Genomic DNA, 22,755 nt, shown 5'->3' with positions numbered 1-22,755 from the left:
GATGACTGTTGTGTATGAACTGTGCTTGAACTGCCCTTTTTGATGTGTTGAAATCTGCCACCAAGGGGAAAATGCAACAAGGGACTGTTAGGAAGGGGAATAATATGAAGGGATTAGGGACTATGAGGAGGAATTTTATTTAGGGAGTAGGGAGTTTAGGAGATTTTATATAGGGTATGGTTTGGGGTGTTAGGAAAATTTATATGGGCTAGGGTTTGGGTTTTACCTTTGACAAATGTGCGGAGGGGATAGGGAATAGGATTTTAGTAGCATTTTAGGATAGGGAGAAATGGAAAAAGTGGAATAGGTAAGAAGGGAATGAGGGCAAGAAGGAAAAATGAAAAGGGGGGGAAGAACCTTGGCACCAACACAATGATTTTGTAACCCTAACAGCATTTGCTTTGATGAATTTAAGTGGTAGGGTTTAAGATTATTGGTGCAACCATAAGCCGCCATTTACTATCATCATGCTAACATAAAAATGGATGAAACACTGAGAGATTGACCCCACCTAGCAATTTCAAGGGATTGAAGGCGATTGGTTGCAAGTTCTGAGCAAAATCGGGCTTCTGTGTATATGCGCCGCGCTCCTCCACCTGTGCGCCGCACCCTCTATGTGCGTCGCTCCCGTGTTGTTTAACATTGTGTGGTTGCACCCAATGTGCCGCGCTCCCTATGTGCGCCGCGCTACTCCACCTGTGCGTCGCGCTCCAATTCTTAACACAGTCCGGCCTTTCCAAACAGCAGTTTGCTCTCCAACCTTCAAACTCGACTTTGCTATGAGATTTATGAATGTAACTTGACCCAAATGATTTATATAACTTGGAGAAATATGTTGCAAGAGTTGGATTTGATTTTTCCTTCTTCCAAAACCCATTTTGTAATGTTTTCACTTTGGCACTTTTTCACAACTAATACAATCCTGCTTTTCACACTTCGTTTTGATTTCTTTGACTAAAATGATGAAATTTTTGGCAATTTTTTGCAGGGGTAGCTGACATGGAATTTGGCTAAGGAGACCAGGGTTGTGCTTGGAGAAATCCACTGAGAAAATTTTGAAATTTTTTACAAATGACAAACTGTTGACTTTTCTTCAAAACAGTGTTTTGAAGAACAGTCGTATTCTATCAACATGACGATGAAAATATTTGAATCAAAACTTTATAAGAGCCTCCCTCTGGCCTTGCTGGCTTTATTGGACCTTTTTTGAAGACCAAATGACCAATCCTTAGACTTAATGACCGAAATGACTCCTGCCCATTAAAAGATCAAACATTGACTGTCATGGACTTTAATACACATTGGTGAAAGGACCTAAGCCACCAGGTGCAAGACATGAGGGGAATGAATGGTAAGGCCCGTCCGTCAGGTTATGGCATGCCCCTAGTGGAATGCAGCTGAGTGAATGGAGAGAGACACCTAAAACTGAAATGCAGAAAGAGTTTTGATCTCTGACGGAGGACTGACAAGATCGAGGGGTTCCTTCTGTAAATCCTTCCAGCTATGATCAGTTGAGTATGAGGTTTTTTCGGTAAATCCTCCCAGCTATGATCAATTGAGTATGGAATCCAGCTATGATCAGTTGAGTATGAGGCTCATTTTGTAAATCCTCCTAGCTATTATTAGTTTATTATGGAATCCAGCTATGATCAGTTAAGTATGGAATACAGGCAAAAGATGAAGACATCTAGTTGGAATATATGCAGAAAATGATGAAGGCATCTAGTTTGTAACTTATTATGACCATTTTCTGCAATCAATTAATGTCAGTTTAGACATTCTTATCCGCCAAAATGTGATCGTTGCTTTTTTGGAGGCTAGCACTTTTTTATCATTATTATAAATAGGGAGCACTTTATTCTAATTAATACAATAAATTAAAATGTATAAATTTTAAGTGCTTTTTGGTTTCGAACTTGTGGCTTTTTGAGAAAAAAACATGTTCTTAACCATGAGATCCACTCAAATCTACACTTATTATCATTTTTGGTTTATATTTACTACTTATTTTTCCCTTAACAAAAATTAATGTTATTCTCTAATACAACCTACAAATTACTTATGAGCTCATATAAACATTCCAATCTACCCAAAAATCATAATTATCTTTTGTTAAAAATAAATAACTTTTCATTATTATAAATAGTAGAAATACTCTTGTATTCAATACAACAATAACATCCATCTATTTTCTATTATAAATAGTAAAAATACTACAAATTACTTATGAGCTCATATAAACATTCCAATCTACCCAAAAATTATAATTATATTTGTTAAAAATAAATGACTTTTCATTATTATAAATAGTAGAAATACTCTTTGTATTCAATACAACAACAACATCCATCTATTTTCTATTATAAATAGTAAAAATACTCTTGTATTCAATACTACAACAATAAAATCAATCTATTCTAGTTTATCCTATAAAATCAGAGTTAATTTACTATTTTCTATTTCATATTTTGAGATCTGAGTTCATTTATTATCCTCTTTAGAGCCAACTTTCTTATACAGTGCAAAAGTGAGGCTTCTTCTTGGGTAGATGATGACTATCTAAAGTCCTTCATTTTCTTATTATAGGTTATTATTTCCAACCCATCTACACATTTGATGGTCACCATGTATATGTTATCGTCTACTCTGTGGAAACTATACCATTTATATCTGCTGATTCAGCGTGGGTGTCAATTCAAGAAGGAAGAATTCAAACGGATTTCGTTGAGTACCTTGTAACTCCAATTTCATTATGATTTTGGAAATGTTACTAAGAAGAGTCTTAACGACCAGTTCCACCTTAATTCTACATTCAGCTTAAGTTTGTTAAGAAAGAGATAGAGCACATTATAATACATAAAAATTATTTGATATTTTTATTTATCACAACAATTACAAATATATAACAAATATATAGTACATAGATTATAGATTTCGATTAATCTAGATCTTAAGAAAGTAGATCTATGACTCGAAAATGACACAACTACAACTCAGACAAGGGAACAACAACTTCTAGATTGACACCTCGGGACTCACAATGAGAACCTATAGATCACATCATACACATGGAAATATTACTTCCAACACGTTCCCTTAATTCTTACATGACAAATATAGAAACACACATTCCAACAATAAATGAATCTTTGTCAAATGGGTCTTCATCAACACTCACATCCACTTTGGAATCTTGCAAAACACCACTCTTTCACCACCACATCTTCGAGTTGTCACTTGACCTCCATTTAAAACGTAACCACCTCTGACCATCGTTGATGAACTTTGCAAGATCAACAATATTGACACCTTAGCTCATGAGGGCTTCCACGATAATAGTCGTCAAGTAACGAATCATCTTATGGACCAACCACCATCCGTCATTATTTCTCTTTTGGGTACCCATTAGTCGCTAGGATGGAGGTCTGGATATTGAATGTGTTCAAAAGTTGATCAAACAACTTGACCTTACTAGCAAACAAGAATTGATGTTGCACACACTAGGGCTCTCAGTTTAAGAACCACCAACCCTTTTTATTGAAAGAAATAGAAAACTTCTTGACAAAGACATCTCACAACTACAAACTCAATAATCATCAAGCTATCAGTTGTCATCCAAACATAGACAAATCACCATGTCCCTCCTTAGCACAGGTCAAAAGTTGTTCATCTGGTTCAATCTTTATCTTGGAGTTTTCTCATCATCATAAAGAATTTGTTAGAGTGGTCAATTCCAACAAACTTACACTCACATATTGAGTTGACCAGACTCAACATGTTTAAAATGCAAACTCAAAAATTTGAGATCGGAGCAATATTGCAATAGAGACATCTAACGCATACATCTCTTTCCCACAAAATCGAAAAATTAAGATGTGTCTCTTATTTTAACACTTTTGACATATATCATTAGCCACTTGAAACTCCTCCGCACCAGATTTCAAATCCAGATCTCATGTTTAGATCTGTGCAACAGCATGTACAGTTTGTGGGCACGATTTTTCAAATTTATAATATGACAGTCCACACAATTTTGACAAAACCATCCAGGCATGAATTTAACTCCTTTGCAAGTTTCAAAAAGATAAGAACAAATGAAATTTTATAGATAACAAGATGACGAAAGGATCAAATGATGCTTGAAGAAGTTGCAAACAACAAACATATCTACACACATGATCACAAACGATTTCACACACTAAAAAATAAATTCTCACACACCTATATTAATATGTACATAAAAAATAACATTTAGGATCCCTCACATATTTGTGCCCCCCCCTTGAGGGAGTCAAGCCAATACCAGCTTTGATACCATGTTAGAAAAGTAGATAGAGCACATTATGACACACACAAATCACTTGATCTCTTTATTCTTCTCAACAATTACAAATATATAGGATATAGATCACAAACTTCGTCGAATCTAGATCCTAAGAAAGTGGATTTATGACTCGGAAATGACACAACTACAACTCATACATATGGAACAACAACTTCTAGATTGATATCTCGAGACTCACAATGACAACCTGTAGATCACATCATACACATGGAAACATTACTTCCAACAAAGTTAACTTTATAGATTTTGAGAATTTTTTTGAATTGAATGGATAGGTACTGTGGATAAAACCAATTCTACATTCATATGATTATTCTTTATAGGTATAATAGTTAAAGTTAACTTTATTAGGGATTTTGGGAATATTTTTGAATTGAATGAATAGGAACTATGGATAAAGCCAATTCTACATTCATATGATTATTCTTTATAGGCATGATAGTTAAAGTTAACTTTACTATAGATTTTGGGAATATTTTTTAATTGAATAGATATAGTTGATTCTAGAGTCAAATGATTATTCTTTATAGGCATGATAGTTAAAGTTAACTTTATTATAGATTTTGGGAATATTTTAAAGTTTTTTTCCAAAGAGAAAAATCGTAATCTTTCATTATGAGAGAAAAATTACATGTAGTAGATGCCTGAGGCATATGTGATACCTGTATAATCAGTCTAGAGATTTGTACAAAATTTTGCTGTAGCAAAATTTATGGCCTTGCCATCTAGATTCATAAATAAAAAACTGTCTCTTTTGTCATCAGAAAAATAAATATATGCATATTTCTAAGTCTATGTATAACTCAAAAAAACATCAAATACAGTTACTAATGTAAACTATGTCCGATCCACCTTGAAGTAGTCTTGGTCTATATATGGTCTGTGATGGTATTGATAGACCTCTGTGTGCAACGGTTCATTGATTAACCACATGCCTCGGGGAAGTAGCAACCCCTCCTTGGAAAGCCTGTTAGCATCCTCATTGTATTCCCTGTGTATATGTTGACAAGAGACCATGTTAAAACCAGTTTTGAGGTTATGCACATCATTCATAATATTCTGAAGAGATATGGCATGACATTGGTTTTTTGCATTGAACCAGTTTATGATAATTTGAGAATCTCCAAAGATCTAAACAGAAGTGCAGTTATGTGCGAGAGTGAAATGCAACAAGTGTCTGAGTGTGATAAGCTCAACGAAGTTATTTGTTCCTTCACCCAGTCCTAATTTGACTTTGAAGTGGTGATGTTCCGAAATATCTAAGCAACCCCCCCCCCCCCTCCCCAAAGCCTTGTGGCTGTGCTGCCCCATCGAAGAAGGCCCATGGCTATGATTTCTCTATGTTACCAGGTCTGGATATTGTATGAGTGCGAGTTGGCTCATCGTCTGAGATGTCGTGGTAAGCAGACACTGCCTTTGCGGTGAGCAGGTGCTAGCAGACGGGTTGATTCTTAAAGATGTGGCGGTTACGACCTAGCCAGATGGACCAGCAGATTATAAGTGGTAGGCATTGTTCTTTCTTCCTTGGATGGACTGTGATCCAGTTATTCCAGGCTTGTAGAATAGTAGGACCCTGCCAATCGTTCCTCATTGAGAGCTGTTGTGTAGTAGTTTGCCAGAATTGAGTGACATATGAGCAGGACAAAAACAAATGCTCATTGGATTCAGTTGCCTATTTGTAGAGGACACACCAACTCGGCCTGAAAATGGATCTATGCATAAGTGCCTCTCCCATGGGGGTTTTGTTGTTTAAGACGCACCACATGAATAGGAGGGCTTGAGGGGGAGCTTTAAGCCTCTAAAGCTGGTGCCACCAATCATGTGAAAGGTTGGGATTTTGGTCCTATATTAGATGCATATATCCCAATTTTGGATTATATTTCTTGTGATCTACAAGGGTCCAAACTAAGACATTGGGACCCTGATTAAGTTTTATATGTGCTTTGGATAGAGCCCCAATATATGAATCCCAAGCTTGCTGCCACTGTGCAAGAATATTCAGATCATAAACAGTTCTCTAGTGTTGTCTAAGGATGGATCTGTGGTCTTGATCCACAATTTGGGTGATCGTCTTGACCTCCCTTTGATTAAGGTATTGTATGAGGTCCAAAGGAAGAAGGTATCGATTACCCCCACCTATCCACAGATCGACACCAATTCTCACAGAGGAACCATTGTTTATGTGCCATGCCAAATCTGCTCTAATGAAAGGCATTGTCTGTAATATAGCTTTCCAAACAATGGATGTTCCCCCACTAGGCCAGACATGTTGACGAGCCCAATCCAGTATTTGATGTGGCCAGATGTATTTATGATATGTCACTGTCATCCAAAGATTGTTAGCAGTAAGAAGAGACTAGCTCATCTTTGCAGCAAGTGCTTTGGCAAAATAAGGCAGATCTTTTAACCCCCACCCCCCCCCCCCCCCAATTTCTTAGGGAGAGTGATGTTCTTCCAACTAGCCCAGGCAAATATTTTTCCTTCCTTATGCCCATTCCAAATGTATCGGCTACATAGATGTTGCATACAACTGAGGATTCCCCATGGGATCTAGGCAAGGGTCATCTAGTATACGGGGGTGGCTTCCAGTACAGATTTGATCAGGACAAGTCTCCCTGCTCTAGAGAGTAATATGAGATTCCAAATTTTCAGCCTCTTCTCCAGCTTGATCACTAACCATATCTAGTCAGCAATCCTATAGTTATTGAATTTAATTTGGAACCCTAAATATTTGAGTCCTTCCGAGAGATTGTGGGAAGTGTACTGAAAGTGCAAATAGGTTACTCTAGCTTCTTCAAGAGTAGTATGAGACAGGGTGATCATGGATTTGGTTTGATTCGCGATCATACCAGTGGCTTTTTCAAAGAGGCTGAGAATCCCATGGAAGCTGGCCGAGTCCCTTACACTGCCATCTAAGAATATCAAGACATCATCTACAAAGAGCAGGTGTGTGAGTTGTTGAAGCAATGAGTCTACTGAGGCCCTCCATCACCAGAAGGAATAGAAGAGGAGACAGGGGGCAGCCCTGCCTCAGTCCTCGATCAGTATGAAAGAACGAAGTTGCTGAGCCATTGATCAGGATGCTATAGGAGACTGTATTGATACAACAGATGATCCAGTTTATAAATTCAATAGGAAAGCCTAAGTGGATGAGAATCATCTTGATGAAGAGCCAGCTTACGTGGTCAAATTCCTTGGCGAGAACAATCTTGAGTATAATACTTTTTAGATCCTTTGATTTTATAGAGTGAATGGCTTCCTGGACTGTGCCAATGGCTTCATGGATCTGCCTATTATTAAGGAAGGAAAACTACTCAGGGGAGATATGATGGGATAGAATGGGTCAAAGCTGATGTGCTATGATCTTGGCAATGATTTTGTAGAGGGTGTTGCAGAGAGAGATAGGCCGAAAATCATTGAAGGAGTTCGGGGAATCTGTTTTCAGGATGAGGGCTATGAAGGTGGTATTGATGGCCTCATACATTCTCCTTGTCATCCTGCACTCTTCTACTACACTAAGAAGGTCATTTCCAATGGTGTCAAAGAAATCTAGGTAAAATTCGATAGGCCATCCATCCAGCCCAGGGCTTTTGTCCTTTTGGAACCACTTAAGTTTTCCTTCCAGTTCTAATTTAGTGATAGGAGCAGTGATCCAATCTACTGTATCCTGATTGACAAATCGAGGAAAGTGCACTGCTACACGGATGATCTCAACCAGATTATAGCCCAGAGTTTCCTTGAAGAGTTGTTGGAAGTGTGATATGCCCAGCTGTGAGAGCTGGTGGAAGGTGTGGGCGGATCCTCCTTCAGGAGTGGGCAGATGCCAGATGGTGTTAGCAGCTTTTCTTCCTTTGGCATAGTTTTGGAAATACTTAGTGTTGTCATCTCCTGCTTTTAGCCAGATAGCCCGACTCTTTAGCCTCCAGGTTTCCTCCCGTTTCTTCAAAATCTTTGCTCTTTTGCTCTCCAGTTCAATCAAATGGGATTTGTCTTCAGCACTCATAAATCCCCTATTGTTGTCATCGGTAAGGTCGGCCAGGTCAGCTTCCACAGAAGAGAGAGTCTGATTATCCTTCCGATGTTTATCTTTGGCCCACTTAATAGTGAGCTTCTTGAGCTGTAGAAGGTTTTGGCAGAAACCTTCAGCCCTAGAATGATGCTGAGAGAGTGGGTTTTGTGCCCAGTGATTATTGACCAGCTCAATATATGCGGGATCCTGTAGCCAAACTGAGTTGAACTTGAAGGGTGCCCGAGGTTTGTTTGGAGGGCCAGTAACTTCCAGGTAGATAGGAGAATGGTCAAATATGCCTCTTGACCCTACCCATTGCCTATAATGGGTTAAGCGTTGCAACAACTGATTCTTGATGACAAACCTGTCAAGTCTCCTGGTGAGGGCAGCCTCCCCAACCCTTCTATTCCTCCAAGTAGGTAGAGGCTTTATCATAGGGACATCAATGAGCTGGGCCTGGTCGAGAAGGTTTTCCATAGTTTCTGAGAGTGAATCAACCTGAGCCAATGAGCCCCAAGACTCGCTGAATCCAATAGAAAAGTTTAGATCCCCTCCCAATATGAAGTTGTCAACAGAGGACAAGGATAGGTTAAGGAGGTGATTCCAGAAAGCCTCTCTTCCTTGGCATGGCCCATAAACATTCATGACCCTGAATTCCATGCCCACATCAGCAGAGAAGAAATCGATGTCCATATAACCCTTTCCTCCCCAGATTGACAAGGGTTTAATGGAGCGGGGATTGTATCCCATAGCCAGACTGCCAGAACATCCTGTGGCATCAAGTGCAGTGAAAATCCACCTAAGACAAATTGACTGAAGAATATTGGGAATATGTTGTGCTTCACCTAGGGTTTCTTGAATGCGGATTAAGTCGATCGAACCCATAGTGAATTTTTTGTAGAGAGCTAGTTTTTTGGGAGAACTAGCCAAGCCCATACAGTTAAAGGATAGGCATTTCATGGGGGAATCATGTCAAGGGTTTGCTTTGCTCTAAGAACCCGATCTAGTGATGATTGTCTGCCTGAGATTACCTCTGCGCCAACACGGAGGATGGCATGGGTGAGATATGATTTGAGACCTCGAGGTGGTTTAGCCAAGGATGTAGGGAGATTCAGACCAAGGCATGAGTAAGGAAGAGAGTCCCCAGAAGGTGTGCACGATCGGAGGTTATAGGAGTGAGGGGGTACCCAGGGGGATGAGAGGGGAGAGGGGGAAATCATAGGGTGGGTGGTGGGAGGGGTGGTTGAATCGATCAAATGATGGGAGAGAGGGGAGCAAGAGATGGATGTCGGGGCGATGTTAACATGAGAAGGCGATGCATAAGACATATGATGTGCATTATATGTATTAACATAAGATAGAGAGAGGGATGAGGGAAGAGGAGTACCCGCTGATCCAACCACTTCTGTCACTGCCTGAGCTCGAGTCAGTGGAGGGGATGGTGGACTTGTAGATGTACCAGCTTCATGCTACACTGGCTTGGACGGGGTCATCTTGCGAGGAGGTTCTAGGCTAGTCTCTGTGTGTTTTCTATCGATGGCAGGAGTACCTTTGTCATTGCTAGTGTCTTGCGCTACTACTGTCTCCTGGGCTTTCACTACTAGAGGGCATTCTTTGAATAGATGCCCAACCTTGTGGCATCGGCGACATCTAAATGGCACTCCCTCATAGTCCAGGATCTGTACCCGGGTGAAGTTCCTCCACTGCAAAGTAATCCTTTCTTCCAATCCCTCCTGAGTGTCCAGGTGCACTAATATACGGGCTAATGAACGATTTTTGGATTGGACAATGGTTTTGTCATAGTCCAAGAACGTACCTAAGGTGTTGCCAATTTTAATAAACACCTCTTATGACCAATACTGCAGTGGTAATCCTAGTAGCCTAACCTAGAGAGGCCCTACTTCGATTTGCTCTCTCTCAGGGTCGAAGAGAGGGCTCCATTGTTTGAGTAAAATCGGTGCCATCTCAATATGCCAAAATCGGGCCAGAGCCATATTGGTGTATTCTTCGTGAGCAAATCGAAGCGCAAACCATCTGCGAGGCAGGGTTTGAACCTCCAGCAGTTGTAGGAAAATCTGCCCCCAAATCTCCTTCACCCATTGCCCTAATCGATCCACTATGTAGGTTCTACCTCGAACCCTACCTACCAGTACTTTGCTTGCGCTGTCGGCAATATCCCCCATGGTGAGGCCTTCGCCAAATTTGATAGTATAGTCTTTCCCAGATGCTCTGATGCACTTGGATTTCTTTTTCCTTGTCCGAGGCGTTGTAGGGTGGGCTTGCAGAGGGTCAGCTGGATTGCTTGTCACCGAGGAGGGCTCCGTCGTCCGAACCCTAACAATTGGGGTGTCGAAACATCCCGAAGGGATCGCGGATTCCTGTTGTATACCACCAAATCCTTGTAGGTTAGCTGCTTGCTGCGAAGGTGTGGCCGATTCCGGAGCAGGTCGAGAGCTAGGGTTAGGGTTCTGAGCGTAACAGAGGTCAGCGGGAGGTGTGGGGTCGAAGAGCGGGGATGTGCAAGAGGCGAGGAGGTTGAGGGTTGTGGGTGACAAGGGCGGACAGTCGAGGCCGGGAGAATCAATGGAGAGGGAACCGATGCGGGGGGGCTATCCTTATACCCAGGTAGGGAGACAACCGGCGCCATTTGCAAGCTGGATGGGGCAGTTGTAACGGTGGCCGGCTTCTGAATAGGGTTTTGGAAGATAACCTGATCGGGGAAAGGATCCAGCGAATAGTCCACCGCTTCGAGATCCATTCCTTCCATGCTAAGCCACTGAAAATGACAGGTGCAGGCTAGGACCGGCGCAGGAGGTTGACTGGGGTGACCGCTACGGGAGCCTGCAAAGGTTAACCAGGGTCACCGATGGATGCTGTGCTAGGGCTCCAGAGCTCCATCCCTCCTTCTTCCAAGTATTTTTAAGTTAAATGGCTAGAAACAAATAATATCATTTATTTTACTTTTGACTATTCTTTAAATTCTTAAATATTTTCAAAATCTATAATCTAAAAATAACCAAAATTTACAATTTAAATAAAAATGACCACAAATACCTAAATCCATGAAAAATTGTTTTTCAAATTTAGTTGGAAGGGCTTAATCACAATCTCTAAGTAAATGAGAACTTAATAACATTTAAATCACTTTATGCTAATTATATTTTTTATTTTTTAGATACCCAATTTCATTTTGATGTTAGAATAGTAACTTGATCAATTCCAACTTTTAAGTGGATAAAGCCCATTTTACATTCATATAATTTGTTTAATAAAAATTAATTTTATTATAGATTTAAAAATATTTTTAAATTAAATAGATAAAAATAATTAAATAAAATTATTTTTTAAATTTTTTATTTTTTGTATTTAAGTTTCTGTGATTCATAATGAATTAAACAAAGTCTTTAGTTAAATTTTTAATTATTTTAAAATTTACACTCTAAAAATCACCAAAAATACCTAAATCCATGAAAAACTGCCAGCTAAACCTCAAAATTGCATGCAAACTCTGAAAAGTTGATAAATCAATAACATTAAGATGACTTTATGCTGGTTATATATATATATATATATATATCCGATCTACGCACATAAATCTCTCCACACTTAACCATAACAGCAGATCGCCTTCAGGCTGTAATTATCGAATAAACAGTGAATGTGGGTTACTGGTCTTTCTACGCAAACGAGTGGATTTTTCGCATTTATTTTAAGGCGAATTTGCTATTCTATCCGCCATGAAAGACGCGAAAGGTGCATGAGAGGCACCGGACAAACATGGCAATGAAGGATATTGACCTTGACCATGTAGTTTCGTGATTGTAACTTTGATGGTGATATGTAGCTAATACGTATTAAAGTTATTAAAATCACATTAATGTTACGTATATGTGCGAGTTAATATTAAATTTTATATGTTTTATTAAAAATAATAATTTTTTTACTATAAATAATTTAATTTTAATTTCTATGATGGGTGTCCTTTCTATGTTATTATGATAAAAAGATTTGGTTGGTTGCAGAGGAAGTGGGAAGCAACAGCACTCTCCTCGGATAGTTACCACTTACTCCACCACCCTGAACAGTGATTGTTGGGATTAGTATATAATGTTATTTACCACAAATACCTAAATCCATGAAAAACTACTTTTCAAGTTGAATTCGATGGATTCAACTCATCTTAATCGTGTCATTTTAATTTTAATTTTAAATTTAAATAGTTACCTTAATTTTTTTTGAGAGGATTGAAAATATTAATATGATGAAATAAAAGAAACGAATGGAAAGTGATAATGTAATAGTGTTGAATGATAGAAACTCTGAATAACAAAAATGTAGTCAATTACAAAAAGTCCATTGTGACCATTTTCAAACTATTTTCTTTTTATTGTTTTTATTGTCACACATGTTATTTTCGTCATCTTTTTATATCGATCATATGAAAAGGATGGTTCAAATCATAGACAATTCTAATGGAGCTATTATAGTAAAGGTCATACCTTGTCTCTCTTGCTCTCCAATATTAATAGTAATTTTCTCCAATGTCAAGCATTGTGACTTATAGAGTTTTAAAACCCAACGTAAGTTTCAATGGTAGTTGTTTTCTATTATCTCGTTTGAATGCAAAGTGACTAACAATGTTGAATGATGAGAAATGGGAATAATAAGAATGTAGTCAATTACAAATAGTTTACAGTTTCATGAAGCAAACATTTTAGGAAAGTGAACATTTATTTAAGATGAAAATTAAAACATTGTATTTATGGTTGAATTAATGTAACACAAAAATCAAAGAACGTTGTCAATCTTTTTTTATGCTTACATTCAAATCAATGCACACTAGTAATCTAATTACTTTTAAATTAATGAACATCACACATATAGTTACATAAAAACAAAAATCGACATCTACACTAAAATCAATGCAAGCAATCACATAATATTAGAAATCAACATATACAATGAAATCGATGAATCTAGTGCAAGAAACCAAAGAGGATTAGAAATCAACATCTACACTGAAATCAATGCATCTAATGCAAGCAATCAAATAGGATTAGAAATTAACATCTACATTAAAATCAATGCATCTAGTGCAAACAACCAAATATGATTACAAATCAATAACTATATTGAAATCAATAAATCCAGTGCAATCTATCAAGTAGGATCAGGAATCAACATCTACGCTAAAATCAATGCATCTATTTCAATGAAAAACCAAAATATCCATGGCTTTCTAAATCCAACTTCTTTTACCTTTTGTAAAATATTTACCTCCTCTTTCTCTATGGTTAATAATATTTAATATTATATAATCTCTCTCTCTCTCTCTCTCTCTCTCTCTCTCTCTCTCTCTCTATATATATATATATATATATATATATATATATATATATATATATCCCTCTCTCCCTCTCCTTGTCTCTCTATTCTTCCCTCTCCCACCCCTCCATCTATATCTCTCTCCCTACCTCTTCCTCTCCTTTTCTCTCTCTTTCCCTTCTCTCTCTCTCTCTTCCCTTTCTCTCCATCTCTCTCCCCTTCTCTCTCTCTCCCCTTCTTTCCTCTCTCCATCTCGCCCTTGTCACCCTCTCTCTCTCTCTCCACCTTTCTCTCTTTATGTCTTTCTTCTTCCCTCCATCTCTCTCCCCCTCCAACTCTATCTCTCTCTACTTCTCTCTCTCAAGACCTCTCTCTTTTCCTTCCTCTCTCTCTCCATTTAGCTCCCACCCCCCTCTATCTCCCCCCTCATCACTATCACCCTCCCTATCTCATTTTCTCTCTCCGCCCCATCTCTGTGTCTCCCTCTCTCTCTCTCTTTCCCTTATCTCCCTCTCTCTCTATCCTCTCTTTCCCTCTCTCTTCCCTCCTCTTCTCTCTCACTCACTCTCTCTCCATCTCCCCCTTGTCACTCCCTCTCTCTCTCTGCACCTCTACCTTTCTATTTCATTGTTCTTCCCTCTCTCTCTCCCCCTCTCCAACTCCATCTCTCTCCCTCTCCCTCTCTCCCTCTCGCTCTCTCAAGACCACTCTTTGTTCCTTCCTCTCTCTCCCTCTCTCTCTCTCTCTCTCTCTCTCAAACTCTATCATTATCTCCCTCCCTCTCTCTCCTCCATCTCTATGCATCCCTCTGTTATGAAACCAGCTCACAAAAAGATAGAAAAGAGAGATCCACGACTTAGAATTCAGCCTCTTCGAGGGGGCAACCTCCTTTACATTACATAAATGAACAATTCTTGGATGATACAAATGAAAATACCTCCTTTCTATATATAGGAGTCTAAGTGGTCCCAATACAATCAAAGCCTACATAACAATAATATTGTAGGGCACAACAGTAACAATGGTGGGCTTCTATGTGGCATAATAGTAACAATATGGGCACTACATGGGTACATCAATATAATAAGTGGGTTATACTAATAACAATAAGGGGTTACACTAGTAGTATAGGGGCCTAACATGCCCCTCTCCTTCAAAAAGCGTTGTCCTCAACGCTTGAGTAGTTCTTGATGCTTCTATATAAAATTCTTGTCCTCCCATGTGGAATATTCAGCGGGTAAGTTCTTCCACTTGATGAGATACTCTGAAATTGATCGATTTCGTAGCTGTCGGGTTCTTGTTTCTATGACTGCTCCAGGTTCCAATATGATTTTTCCTTCCTCTTCAATTTCTGGCAATATTGCTCGAATTGGGATCTTTTGCAACTTTTGAATAAATGGCCATACTTCTTCGTTCTTCTTCCATTCATCTGTTGCTTCGTTTATCCAATTTGGTTGGATAATATAAATAGCACAAAACAATGCTTCCACATCCTCATCCTTTTGATGTTTCTTGATCCTTTCCTTCCTCCTCTTCATATTCTATGTAAAATAATTTCTTCTCAGCACACCTATGACCTTTAGTGCATTTGCTATCACAATTGTAACAAAGCCCTTTTTCTCTTTTTCTTCCAATTGTTGTGGTGTAACTCTTGTTGGTTGTGGAAGGCTGGGAGAAACAACACTTCCATCTTTATAGTTGTGAGGGGTATGCTTCCTGGTTTCCATAATTTTGCTTTCCATTATGTCACAAAGCCCTTTTACTCTTTCCAATTGTTGTGGTGTTGCTCTAAAGAAGGTTTTTCTCTTTATATCCTCATAATGTGCTATCATTTCCTCCGTGAAAATTGACCACGTAACAAGTTTTTTACGAGAACAAAGCCCTTTGTACCATAAAAATTGATCTGGTTCTAAATATGAAGATGCAATACATACCTTTTGTAACAGTTGTACACCATGTATATCAAAATATTGCTCCATCTGAAGTATCCAATTTACCGGATCCTTGCCATCAAACTTCCTCATCTTGTTTTTTCTTGATTTTAGGAGCTCTACCTTGAAACGACTGTAACTCTGTACTCTCGGATCTTTAAGTCCTAAACTTGTGATCTGTAGTATCCCTCTGTGTCCTCTTTCCAATGCCACAAGTTTGATCCAAATTGGATTCTCTAAGAAAACGTTATGTACAATCTTCCGCAGTGACCTGATTATAGACTAGTTCAGTAGAGCGAACTTGTATGAAGTGCCACGTGTCACTTTTTCAACCTTTGACTCTGAAAATTATATAAACAGAAACTACAGTCCGTCCTCTTTCTGTACCTTCTGACGAAATTTCAATCCGATGCTCAGAAAGAAAGTTATGACGATTTTCCCCAGGTCACCTGTTTTGAGTGTAATTCAGGAGTCTGCAAAAAGACCAACTTCCGCAGATCATATCTCCGCAACTATCGCGCGAAAAGATCTGAAATTCGGACCCAAAGTTCAGCGCCAATTCTTCTCAAATGGGTTTTTTTTGCGACTTCTGAAACGTCACAGAAAAAAAGTTATAGCGAACATTCCACGATGACCTATTTGGAGCAGCGAAACCCTAGAATCCAAAGCTCTAATACCAAATGTTATGAAACCAGCTCACAAAAAGATAGAAAAGAGAGATCCACGACTTAGAATTCAGCCTCTTCGAGGGGGCAACCTCCTTTACATTACATAAATGAACAATTCTTGGATGATACAAATGAAAATACCTCCTTTCTATATATAGGAGTCTAAGTGGTCCCAATACAATCAAAGCCTACATAACAATAATATTGTAGGGCACAACAGTAACAATGGTGGGCTTCTATGTGGCATAATAGTAACAATATGGGCACTACATGGGTACATCAATATAATAAGTGGGTTATACTAATAACAATAAGGGGTTACACTAGTAGTATAGGGGCCTAACACCCTCTCTCTCTCTTTCCCTTCTATCCCTCTCTCTCTCTTTTCCTTTTCTTTGTCATCACTCCTTTCCTCTCTTCCTCACTCTCTCTGCATCTCTACTTTGCTACTCCCTCTCTCTCTACCTCTATCTCTCCATGTCTTTGTTCTTCCCTCCCTCTCTCTCCCCCTCCTACTCCATCTCTCTCTCCCTCCATCTCTCTTTCTCTCCCTTCCCTCCTCTCTCTCTCTCTCTCTCTCAAATTATGTCACTATCTCCCTCCATCTCTCCACCCTCCCCTCGCCATCCATCTCTCCACCCCTCCCCCTGCCCTCCATCCATATGATCAAGAATTTTCATAGGTTCTGTGTAATCAATGATATGTGTAAGGTCTAATATATTTTAAATTTTTATTTTTTATTGTGAAATGATTTACGGTCTTTTGGTGTGTGGTAATGATAAACCATGCTATTGTAACAAAACCTATTTAGAAGTAAAGAATATTCATTCTAAAGTGGGTGTGAATATTCATGGTTAAGAATATTGTTATATTATAAGTTTATTGTATGTATTAAGTTTTTATGTACTTATTAATTAAATTTAAATATAGTTATTGAATCATTGTTAGGGTATACCAAGGAAAGAATTTAACAATTGAATTGTGTATTGATCGTTATTAGTTTAACATTGACCCATGCAAATTATAATGTCTAATTTTGAAAATTAAATATTTAATTTTGAATATTATTAGAAAAAACAATTTTCAAACATTTGATTGGACCATAACTTGAAGGTCTTGTTGTATCCTTTGCATAATATAATGTCATGTGGATAACTTCCTTACATATTTTATGTCATGTTTTATGGAATGGTTGCAATAACCATGCATGATTTTTAGATATTTGTGTAGTGATTTTTTATTCTTAAACATTGCTTAAAAAACCATAAAAAAAAAATCATTAAAAATAGCTATTATCAAGTAAATAACATTTTTACCATCAAATATCTCACAAGTCTTGCATAAAAAAGGGATATAAATAAGATGCAAATAAATATATTTACTAGGAATTACTTCCCGTCATTATTTATGTTTTGCTTAGTACTTATTTAGGAGTAAAGCTACAAATGTGTAGACTTACTAGTGGTTACTACCCACCAAAATTTATGCAAGTTCTTATGGGTGAGAAAGCAAATTACTTATCCACTTCACATCTCAATTTATTAGTTCATGGCAAAGCAAAACTATAGGATGGTTTTTCTATCGACCACTAGTAATTTCGCATTAACCACTGTAACTTATAATTATTTATGCAATTTTTTTTTAGAGCATAATTTATAACTTGAGTTGGATGGATCAAGTTTCCCTACAAAACGAAATTACAATATAACAATTTGAATTTTATTATTTTATTAGTTTTAATGTTTTATTATTAATTGAGCCAAGATTTAAATGTTTACACCCATTTAAATGTAAATCGATTTACACTGTGTTTTATATTACTTTTAACCAAACATTTATGCCTACACATCTCTCCCTATAATCATATATATGTGTGTATGTGTTCATATTAAATTTTATCTGTTACTAAAAAAAATATTATTTCTTAATAATAACAATCTAATTTAAATTTTCATGGTGGGTGTCCCATCCATGTTATTATGATAGAAAAGTTTGGTTGGCTACAGAGGAAGTGGGGACACTCTCCACCTCGGATGACTTGTTACAACATGCATTCAATGTAACATGGTTACAACTTATTCCACCACCCTCAGTATTTAAGGTGACTATTGGGATTATTTGACAACGTTGTTTCATATGAGAACAAGTTATTTTGTTGCAATGGTGCAGACTAGCTCTTCATGTTAGTATCCAAGGTAAGAGCTATGGCAGTTAAACGCTTTAGATGTAGGACAAGTAGCTCAAACCCCATAACAAGCCATGAGAAGAACAAACTCTTCTAGAAGGTTGGGGCTTGGTCTAGCAACGAGGTCATATCTTTGGTTATACTTTTGTTTCCTTGGTTGTTTCCTGTTTATGTTGTAGTTTCTATTTTTAATAAATTCCCTACTCTTATCAATCCACTCATCCCAAGCATTATATTTTGGATTTACTCCTTTCATGTCAAGGGAGGTTTTTGGGAGAGGGGGGGAATTCTATTTGTCTTGGTTGGGATGTAGGTATGGCTTTCTAGATGGATAATTATTTTTGCAGTGTTTTTCTTGTAGTCCCATGTCATCAAGTAGTTTCTTTGATCTTCATTTGTTGTGTTAGTGTCTTTCTCCAGGTCTTTACTTTGTCTCTTAGTGTGAAATGGATAGTGGGAATTATAGTCTTCAAGTTTGTGGTAAGACACTATAGAGTCTTCCACCTACTTGTGGTCATGGGTATTATATCTTAATGTCATGTTCCAAACTTCATTGAAAGAGGTGTACCAAAATATTATGGTTGTGGTCTCCCAAATTACACAGGTAATTATAAGAAAGGGTGATTTAGATTGGTTTCACATTTTTTATCCTCTTGACAATACATCAATTTGGTGTAATTCATCGGCATTGTTAAAAGTTATTAGGACTCCTTTGGTATCTATGAGTCACTCCTACTCCCATTCCATTTCCATGACAATGGGAAGAGGTGGCCATCAATGCATAAATAGACAAGAGGGGTTGGGGCCCTCCATGTCTAGGTAAAAATAAGAAGCTAAGACCTTTGCATGAATCCACCATTGCATAACTCCCCCAACTCTACAATAAGAGATAGAGAAGGCTAAGGATGAAGCTATGGTAGAGCATCAATTCGTTTCCAATGAAGAAGTACTTGCATAGGTGGAAAAAATGATCCCAGACACTGGAACAATAAGGACTCAAAATACAAAGTATATGTAGGTTGTGGAAATATATTGGTAGGTTAAAACTATTATGGATTGAGTTCTTGTGGAGTGATCAAAGGAGCATCAAGGAATTATATTATGTTTGGATGAAACCCAACATCAAATGAAGAAACTAGATATCAAAGTGAGGAAGATGTTTTGAGCATTGTGAAATTTCGAGTTTATTAACTCAAATGATGATATCAATATAATTGTAACCATTCAAGTGGACTCCCCCTCTGAATAATTAGTCATGTTGTCAAATTCTAACGAAATGGTCAGTCTCTTTTTGGGTCTATCTATAGAAATCAATGGTTTTAAATTTGACAAGGTTAGTTATGGTAGCTTTAGTATATAATTATGTTGTAGTTTCTATTTTAGTTATAAACACTTTAAGTGGATGTAGCCAATTTTGCAATGTGACTTGCACAATTTCCCTAGTGGCAAATGAATCACACATAGACACTCAACATGTTATTTTTTCTTGATATAATATAATATTTTTCTTACCTAACTCTCTCTCCACGAAAAATAAATAAATCTAATTTTAAAGATCACAAACATTTAATTAGTGCATAAGATTTCCTTATTTATGAGACTATTTAAATATTAAATCTATTGAGGTGTATATAATCTATGTGGTATGGTTTTGAACTTGTAATATTTTAAGAGAAAAGAAATGTTTTTAAATATTCTCATAACTTATTATATAATTGAGTAAATGTTGTAATTATATTTTAAAAATATTACTCTATATTATTAATAATAAAGATATATAATTCTTATTAATATAGTTAGTATATTTGATGTTGTAATAATAATATAAATAATATTGATATCATTTATATTATTATATATGAGATTAATATTTATATTATAGTATTATAATAATAAAAACATTAATAATTCAATGCGAATGTTTACTATTGTTATAATATGAAGTTTATTACTAAAATGATAATAATGTGATTATAATATAATGTATATATAGATTATGTTAGGTTGTTTAAGTATAAGTATGGGTTATTTTTTATGGTTATGATGTATCGTGACATTATTTAATGGTTATGTTGTGTTGCAATATTTATTATCTTATTTTGATTTTTGTTGTAAGCTTGATCATGATCACTATTATAGATGATGTTTGATTGTGGTTAATTATGACGACTATGATTAACTATACATGAGTATACATGACCATGTTGACTATAGTTCTAGGTGATCAACTTTTATGAAATATGGTTATTTTGGTTTCCTATGGTTAAATGGTTACCTCACATTACATTATTTATTAAGGATTATGTTGAGCATCAAGGGTTGTCACGTTCCTCAATGATTGTGTCAAATTGTGATATTCATCTTGTCTTACTTATGTTGAATGAAAACATATTTGAACATTTATATTGCAATGCAAAATTCATTATGGATTATGTCATAATAGGATTCACTGGCCATATTTGTTTATAGCTAATTGATTTACTATGTTGAATCATATATAAGTATCAATAAATATGATTGACCATAATTGAAAACAATTAATCATAGTTGAAAATATTTGATTATATTTGATTTTGGATAAATACGATTTATCATATTTCATAGCAAATTTTAATCTAAAATCCAATATCATGCTCCTCATCAATACCATTAATTTGGATAGAAGAGTTGAATAGGAGAATTGGCCTTATAGAATGAGATCAACTCAAAAAAATATATAGATGTGATTAAGTTTTCTTAAAAATCTCGTGAAGATAGCCTGCCAACCAACTAGTCCTTGATTAAACAAATAATTTTCCTTAGAATACTCATAAGGCTAGATGCTTTACTCGAAGAGTAACGGGAAACACTGACATGCACAAAAAACAAAGTATTTGTTACAATAATTGTTTTCTCTCAGATCTTAACATATATTAAGATAACCAAAATGTTATCTAGAATTTATGTGCACTACCAATAGATGTGGTAGAAGCACATGGGCGTTATCCCGCGTGGATGGGACGGCCGGTTAATAGCCTCCCCACTCGGGTTCGACCCTCAATGCATGTCAGCTTTGCTCTGCAGCTATTGTAAACATCTCACTTCTGTATATATATGTAAAAATTGTGAAAAATTGGTTAATATATAGCTTCTAAAGAGGGACTCACCCCCCCTCATTTCTAAAAAAAAATAAACGTGGTAGAAACTGAGGGGACCATTTTGCAAATCCTGTGAGCGATGATCAATTAAGTATGCAATACAAACTGGGGGCCCTTATGTAAATCCTCCTGGCTATGATTAGTTGGGTATGAAATACAGGTAGAACTTATTGAGAACATCTCGAGCGTACCTTATAGAGATTGTTTTCTGTAGTGAATTAATTTTAGCTTTCAGTTTACTTAGACATTCGTATCTATATGGTGGGTGGAAAAATGATGAAGACGTTGAAGAAAATTCAATTGTCTCAACTCTTGAGAAACTAAACCACAAACTCAAATTCCTTTTGGATTTCCTTTATTATTAATGACATAGTTGCATCATCATAAAATTTCATGGTGATCCAAATCCAAAACTAGAACTTTATTTTCGTAGTATTTTCAACATCCTTACATAATCACTTAATTGATTTGTGTATCAATTTCGTCTAAACAAAGAAAATTGGCTTCTATCCATTATTATAAATAGTGAGATTTCTAGGATAAACCAAAGTGACAGATTAGACCTTTTTTATGTTTTATTTTATAAAATTCATTATAAAATCCTCTCTCCCCCTCCAAATCCATCTCGCTCTCCCCCCCTCTCTCTCCCCCATATGGTCAAGAATTTTCACCCTATATAATCAATGAGATATATAAGGTCTAAGATATTTTACATTTTAATTTTTTATTGTGAAAAAAATTATGGCTTTTGTGCATGTGGTAGTAATAAGCCATGGTTCTTGTTATATTGTAAGTTTAGTGTAAGTATTAAATTTGTATGTGCTTATTAATTAAATTCAAATATGGTTATGGAATCATTATTAGTCCTTGCCAAGGCAACTTATTTGTCTATTTATCACTATTAGTTTATCATTGACCAATGCAAATTAGAATGTTTAACATTGAAAAATAAATATTTATTTTTCAATTTCATTAAAAAAAACTGAAACATTTGATTGAACCATAACTTGAAGGTCTTATTGTGTCCTATGCACAATATAATGTCATGTGGATAACTTCCTTACATATTTTATGTCATAATTTATGGATATGGTTGCAATTTTCATATATTTTTTATAGATATTTTCTTAGGGAATTTTTATTCTTAAGCTCTGC

Source organism: Pinus tabuliformis, chromosome 7 (assembly GCF_031772625.1).
Source record: "Pinus tabuliformis cultivar Carrire ecotype Pingquan chromosome 7, CPIR1, whole genome shotgun sequence".
In the NCBI taxonomy this organism is placed as follows: Eukaryota; Viridiplantae; Streptophyta; class Pinopsida; order Pinales; family Pinaceae; genus Pinus; species Pinus tabuliformis.
This window is presented reverse-complemented; position numbering follows the sequence as displayed.